This window comes from Penaeus japonicus, unplaced genomic scaffold (genome assembly GCF_977035675.1).
Source record: "Penaeus japonicus unplaced genomic scaffold, GWHDUDI00000001_assembly GWHDUDI00000025, whole genome shotgun sequence".
Classification (NCBI taxonomy): Eukaryota; Metazoa; Arthropoda; class Malacostraca; order Decapoda; family Penaeidae; genus Penaeus; species Penaeus japonicus.
Genome location: NW_028234427.1, coordinates 21,475,964 through 21,483,463, shown reverse-complemented (window position 1 = coordinate 21,483,463; position 7,500 = coordinate 21,475,964). Strand labels below are relative to the sequence as shown.

Sequence of the window (7,500 nt, the reverse complement as noted above, 5' to 3'; positions counted from 1 at the left end):
CGTCTTCAGTGGCGAATGTGTAAAGAAACCATACAAAACAAAGAAAGAATTCTAGAGATAATTGACAGAATGGAGTCGCCAGTTACCTCGGCGTTGGGAAATATAGATCAAAGAGAATGTGAGTGAAGTAGAGATGGACATTAAGAGTTGGCTCGCCAGAGATTGGCTCGCTTGGCAGTGGCAGTGAAAACTTTAAGAAGTGGCACACTCAACTCGCTTACATGAAAGTGTACAGTATGAGTTTAGTGTGTGTTTTTCTCTGCACTTGAGCTTGTTTGCCCACCCACTACTCGCTTGGAAGTACGGAGTCCGAAGGTGAAAACATCAGAGGCTTCTTTGAATATGAATGAAATACATAAGAAATAAAAGATAGGGAATGGGAAAACAAGGGAAGGAAGAGCCCCCTTTTTTCACGTCATTCGCTTTCTTATCCTCTCACTCTATATCTCTCTATCGTTCTCTCTCTGCCTCTGTTACTCTCTCACTTTCTCTTCATTTTATATTCTTCATTTGATTTTTTTTCTGTTTCTCTTTACATCGGTTTACTTCTGTCGTTTTCTGTCTCTATCTGCCTCTCTCTCTCTCTCTCTCTCTCTCTCTCTCTCTCTCTCTCTCTCCCCTCCCCCCTCTCTCTTCTCTCTCCCCTCTCTCCCCCCTCTCCTCCCTCTCTCCCTCCTCTCTCTCTCTCTCTCCCCCCCTCCCCTCCTCTCTCTCTCTCCTCCTCCTCCCCCTCTCTCTCTCATCTCCTCCTCCCCCCCTCTCTTTCTCTCTCCTCCTCCCCTCCTCTCTCTCTCATCTCCTCCTCCCCCTCTCTCTCTCATCTCTCTCTCTCTCCCCTCTCTCTCTCCTCTCCCCTCTCCTCTCCCACCCTCTCCCCCCCCCCCCTCTCTCCTCCCCCTCTCCCCCCTCTCTCTCTCCCCTCCCCCTCTCCCCCCCTCTCTCTCATCTCCCCCCCCCCCCTCTCTCTCTCTCCCCCTCTCCCCCCTCTCTCTCTCTCCCCCTCTCCTCCTCTCTCTCTCTCTCTCCCCCTCTCCCCCTCTCTCTCTCCTCCCCTCTCCCCCCTCTCTCTCTCCTCCCCCCCGCCCCCCCCTCTCTCTCTCATCTCCCCCTCTCCCCCCTCTCTCTCTCATCTCCCCCTCTCCCCCCTCTCTCTCTCATCTCCCCCTCTCCCCCCTCTCTCTCTCATCTCCCCCTCTCCCCCCTCTCTCTCTCCCCCCCTCTCCCCCCTCTCTCTCTCTCTCCCCCCTCCCCCCCCTCTCTCTCTCCTCTCCCCCTCCCCCCCCCCTCTCTCTCTCCCCCCTCCCCCCTCTCTCTCTCCTCTCCCCCTCTCCCCCCTCTCTCTCTCCTCTCTCCCCCCCCTCTCTCTCTACCCCCCCTCTCTCTCTCTCCTCTCTCCCCCCCCCTCTCTCTCTCTCTCCCCTCTCTCCCCCCTATCTCTCCCCTCTCTACCCCCTATCTCTCCCCTCTCTACCCCCTATCTCTCTCCTCTCTACCCCCTATCTCTCCCCTCTCTACCCCCTATCTCTCTCCTCTCTACCCCCTATCTCTCTCCTCTCTACCCCCTTCTCTCTCTCTCCTCTCTACCTCCCTCTCTCTCTCCTCTCTACCTCCCTCTCTCTCTCCTCTCTCCCTCCCTCTCTCTCTCTCCTCTCTCCCTCCCTCTCTCTCTCTCCTCTCTCCCTCCCTCTCTCTCTCTCCTCTCTACCTCCCTCTCTCTCTCTCCTCTCTACCTCCCTCTCTCTCTCTCCTCTCTACCTCCCTCTCTCTCTCTCTTCTCTACCTCCCTCTCTCTCTCTCTCTCTCTCTCTCTCTCTCTCTCTCTCCTCCCTCTCTCTCTCTCTCTTCCCTCCCTCTCTCTCCACCCTTCCTCCTTCTCTCCTCCCTCTCTCTTTCTTCCTCTTTCCCTCTCCCTCTCTCTCCTCCCTCTCTCTCTCTCCTCCCTCTCTCTCTCTCTCCTCATCCCCTCTCTCTCTCCTCACCCTCTCTCTTTCCTATCCCCCTCTCCCCCCTCTCTCTCTCTATCCCCCTCTCCCCCCTCTCTCTCTCATCTCCTACTCTCCCCCCTCTCTCTCTCATCTCCCCCTCTCCCCCTCTCTCTCATCTCCCCCTCTTCCCCCTCTCTCTCTCCTCTCCCCCTCTCTCGCTTTCATCTCTTTCTATCTCGCCCCCCCCCCCCCACCTCTCTATGTCTCCCACTCTATCATCTCTCTCTCTTTCTCTGTTTCTGTCCCTCTCTCTCTCTTTCTCTTTCTGTGTTTCTTAATTTCTCCTTCTCTTTCTCTTTCTCTTTACCCTCCCTCTCCCCCCTTAGCCCTACCCCTACACGCGCATGTATGTAGGTTTAGATTATGTATATTTATGGTTGTACAGGTATTTGTTTGTCTTTGCATGTCTATGGTCCGTATATTAGTATCTGTCTGGTTGCTTGTTATCTTCTCTTCTTCCGAGTTTCCATGTTTTATGTCTACATTATGTATGCAGACGTATGAAGTGGTAAAACATCCTTGTCCACACCGTACCCGTAAAAGAAAGCTCATGCAAATATCAGCGGTATTCCCAGTGTATAGTATGTTAATGTTACAAAAGGTGTCAGTGATGGTGGTCATTATGGCATCACGACATCTGTTGGTGTCGTTATTGACTTTCTTCCATCGCAATGATTCGTTTTCTTTAGTATGATAATCGAAACGATGGTGATACGGGCCTGATAATGTATATTTGCCTCGTAATTTTGTTCGATTCATTCAAAACGCTGCATGCTCCCTTTTCGCGTCCGTGCGACTGGAAAGCGAACCGCGGCTTCGGTTCATTCACGGCTGCTTCGAATCGCGGGCGGAACCAGCCGTCCGTGGGTAGTGCAAAGCTGCTTTTGTTGTGTAATGTTGCACTCCCTTCCTCCCCTTTAGCTGGCGCTGTGGTCGGGGAGTTTTTATGGAGAGATTTATGCCAGATTCATGATGCATTTTTGAGAATGCGGCTGAGTAGAAGAGTCACGTTAGGAAAGTTCAGGGTCTCCAGGGAAGCGTGTGGTTCGCCTCCCGCTGACCTGCTGTCTGATCTATTTTCTAATGAGAATTATAATGATATGGGGGATTCAAGTGGGAAACAAGTGGCCAATCTTGGACATACTGTTTAAAATGTTAGTTTACAAATAAATGTAGGTAAATACATGGATATAGATTTAGATATTTATATTTTTTTTTTGTTCGTACGTTTGTTTCTTTCCTGTCTCTTCCTCTTTTTGTCTCTCTCGGTCCCCATTCTGCTTTTAATGATATTCTTGTTGATTCTGCTTCACTTCATTTCCAGACGTAGCGAGTGCATTCCTACTTTTTTCTTTTCTTTTTTACTCTAACCATTATATATTTCCGTTGTAGGTGAATTCATATCCGTGTACCACCTTGTATCACTGAGTGTGTATAAGGTTGGTTTTACCATCCAACTCTAAAGTAATTTAGCCTTTAACTAGACTTACTTTCTATGAATTTTGTACTACTACGTGCATTTCTTTTCTTCTTTCCTTCCATGGGGAGCGCACGTGTTATTGAAATACTACTGCGAATGTTGTTGGCTATTTATAATGTCTTGGATTGGTGCCAGGTTCCGTATGTAAATATGTTCGCTTTGCGCTTTCTCTACCCTACCCTCATTGTAGTCTTTTTTTATTCTTCTTTTTTAGTAATACAAAATAGAACTCGCCTTAAATCGTTCAAAGGCTGTTCTCATTCAACATTATTTGCTTACCTCGCATTTCCTCCATTCATTTTCTTCGCCCTTCTCTTCTGCCATCCCCAAGTAATAATGATGTTCGGCTAAAAAGGCCACGCTGACGCAGACCAATAAGAAACGGCGACAGCATAAGGCACTTAATGATGGAAACCGCCATAAGGCTGCGATATCCCTGGGTCGTCACGCCCTGTTTCCCGCCCATTTAAAGATGGCGCTGACCGAAATGTCTTCCCTTCATCATCCCACATTTTTGCCTCTCTCTTCCTCCCTTGCTTCATTCTTTGTCTCCCTCTCCTCGTGAGTGCGCGCGTACCAGTCCCTGGTGATCGACGAGGGTGATTGCTTGATTGACTGCGGGGATAGTTTGCCAGTTCCAGGTTCCGCTTCGGCGAAAGACGCTCGTGCGAATGAATGCATGGAGGGGCCGATCTGAATGCATGGCAGCCCCTCGTCGCATTTGTTTCTGTAGTCGGCTTTCCCTTGGCGAACAGTTCTACCCTTCTCTCCTTACTCTCCCTTTCTCCCTCGTCTTACGTCCAAGACCCCATGTCTTTCTCTTTTCTTATGTGTTTGTTTAATGTTTTCCCACTTGTTTACAGTTGCCTTACCTATATCATAAATCTGTCTATAAGCTCGTCTATCTACATCCACATTTCCCCATTATCACGCCTTTCAAGACACACTTCCACACTCACTGGAGTAACATTTGAGAATTGGGCCAAGCGGAGATTGAAAGTCATGCTTGTCTTGCAGTATGTTGATGGTGACGGAGATGATTATGGTGGTGATTGTGGTGACGATGGTACGGATTATCGTGGGGATAATGATGGTGTCTATGGTGGTGGTGCAGAGGCAAGTTGAAACACTAGTAACCGGTATGATGATAGCCATATTGGTATTGAATGCTGGCGTTGCGGTGGTGTAACAGACAATTGGAGTGCCGCTCGTAGAAATACTAGTGATTGCGAAACCGCATGCGGCGATGTGCCATACATAACAGAAGGAGTGGTCGGTGTGCGAATAACTGTGTTGTTCGATGATTGTCAAGATTCGAGTGTTGTTGATTGCCGAGTTGTTTACGTCATGCATTCGTGCAACTTTTTACCTGCACGGGATGTCAACATAGAATACTTACCTATATTTGTGTGTAGTATTATGTTCTTTTTACGCCGAGTCCCTCTCGAAAGTACAAGCCTGCAAGTAACAGAATGGTAAGAATGATCTTTATGTAATATTTCAAGATCATGTACGGGCGTTCACTAGGGAGAGTGGGAATGAAAGCACGCGCTCGCCCAAATTGTAGCGTTCGCGGGCGTGCCGACTCATGCACTGTGTTGGCATGTTGTTTTTCTGTTTCCTCTACGATATCTTATCCAAAGGAGGTCAGCAGTTTCTCCGGTTCTTAAACATTTTAAATCTTCAAATATAAGATAACGATAAATGGACAGACATTGAAGGTATTTGAGAAGGTTCTGTAGGGTTGTAGAAACAGACCAGGCGAAGCATGCATAGAGAAATATAGAGAGACAGAACAATAAAGAGACGAGAATCTACAGTAGGTCATACATAAGAAGTTGCCAAGTCATCCTTACAGGCTGACAACTTACACATACGAGAACACATGCTTACAGAGAGGGAAAGGGAGAGAATAAAAAAGAAAAGTGAGAAACAATAAGCAATAAACAGAAAAGAAACGAAAGAAGAGGAAGCTGAAAATATAATAGGGAGAAAGGGAGGGAGGTGAGTAAAGATATTTTAGCAGAAAGGAGAGATGAAGAGTCTTCAAAATTCATCATGCATTTGAATCGATGATAACCGCCAGGAAAGGGAATAATGGGGGGGGGGGGATTCAAGCAATGTTTTCATCCATTTTTTATAATCATGGTATCTGTGTTTGTATTTCATTTTTATTCTCTTTCTAATTTTCTACTTTGTCATAGACATATCTCATTTAGGTATTACCATTATGCACACTGTTATACTGTAGGTGCTATTCACAGAAAGTGAAAACTGGCTTAGTCCCCGAGACGCGCAGAACTGCCTTTCTTCCGCGCAGAGTGTTATGTCATGCACTGGTCAGGCGGGCAATGGGGGTGGGGGCTGTGGATGGAAGGGGCAGGGGATGGGGTGGATTAGGGGCATGGAGGAAGGGGAAGGTAAAGGTGAAGGGATTTAGGGGAAAGGGTTAGAAAAGAGACCTTGAGTCGGTATGAATCTCAGTTTCTGCCGCTTGACTCGGGTGCGCGCTCGGCTTCCTCTCTCTCTTTCTTACCCTTTCTCTCTCTTTGGCTGTCACTCGCACACTCATATACGCTCTCTCTCTCTCTCTCTCTCTCTCTAGATCTCTCTCTCTAGATCTCTCTCTCTAGATCTCTCTCTCTAGATCTCTCTCTCTAGATCTCTCTCTCTAGATCTCTCTCTCTAGATCTCTCTCTCTCTCTAGATCTCTCTCTCTAGATCTCTCTCTCTCTCTCTCTCTCTCTCTCTCTCTCTCTCTCTCTCTCTCTCTCTCTCTAGATTTCTCTCTCTCTCTCTAGATCTCTCTCTCTCTCTCTAGATCTCTCTCTCTCTCTAGATCTCTCTCTCTCTCTCTCTCTAGATCTCTCTCTCTCTCTCTCTAGATCTCTCTCTCTAGATCTCTCTCTCTAGATCTCTCTCTCTAGATCTCTCTCTCTAGATCTCTCTCTCTCTCTCTAGATCTCTCTCTCTAGATCTCTCTCTCTAGATCTCTCTCTCTAGATCTCTCTCTCTAGATCTCTCTCTCTAGATCTCTCTCTCTCTCTCTCTCTCTCTCTCTCTCTCTCTCTCTAGATCTCTCTCTCTCTCTCTCTCTCTCTCTCTCTCTCTCTCTCTCTCTCTCTCTCTCTCTCTCTCTCTCTCTCTCTCTCTCTCTCTCTCTCTCTCTCTCTCTCCCTCCCTCCTCCTCTCTCCATCCCTCCAAACGTATTACTCAATATTCACACACAAACGATGTTCCCAGAATCCGGTTTCCTCAGCGCTGGCCCTTCTTGTGACCCGGTTTGCACGTCCATTCAGATTCAAATGCAGAAAGTTTATGGGAATAAAACGGTTACTCGTGCACTCGATAATCCTATATACGTTTCCATGGCAGCGCGACACTTTCCGTCAGTTCTTCTAGGGAGCTCATTTATCGTCTAGCTAAGAGCAAGAAATATGCTAGAGGAACAGGGCCGAGCGATTGCAAGTGCGTGAAATACAGCTGGAGTCTGGCACTGCCGTTGCAGAGAGCATCGGTGCCTGTTCGTTCTGGGTGCTTGCGTTTGCCCTGTTATCAAAAATCCCTAAGCGTGTATTTTTTTTCGATTTTTTTGTACATACCCAAGCATGTATATATGTGTGTTAGGAAGGGGGAAAGTTATATTGATGTGCAATGTCGCATATTTTCACCCTATGTATCGTTCTCTTCCTATTTTGCATTTGTTATCCTCCCTCCCTGTCTCTCCTTATTCTCCGACTTCACCAATTCCCCTTTCCTCTCTTCCTCACCCCTCGCCTCACCCTGGCACAGGAACCCTGACCTTGACCTTTCACTTCCTATCCTTGCCCCCCCCCCCCCCCCCGTCCCCTGCCTTCTTCATCTCTTGCCTTAGCGATGTCTTCATGACGACCCCCGCCCTGTGCCTCCCGCTTGCAAAGGCACTCGAGATGATATCCCGCAAGTGAGAAAGTGAAGCAGGTCAAGTAATGTCGAGACGTATATTGGAACAAAAAAAATCTTTATCTCTCTATCTCTATCTCTATCTCTATCTC

General features: G+C 47.8%; 1 protein-coding gene across 1 annotated transcript in view; it reads left to right on the top strand.

The window, feature by feature from the left end:
• The window catches only part of LOC122256320 (uncharacterized), a 58,197-nt gene that overhangs the window by 686 nt on the left and 50,011 nt on the right, over nucleotides 1-7,500 (top strand). The window lies entirely within an intron of this gene.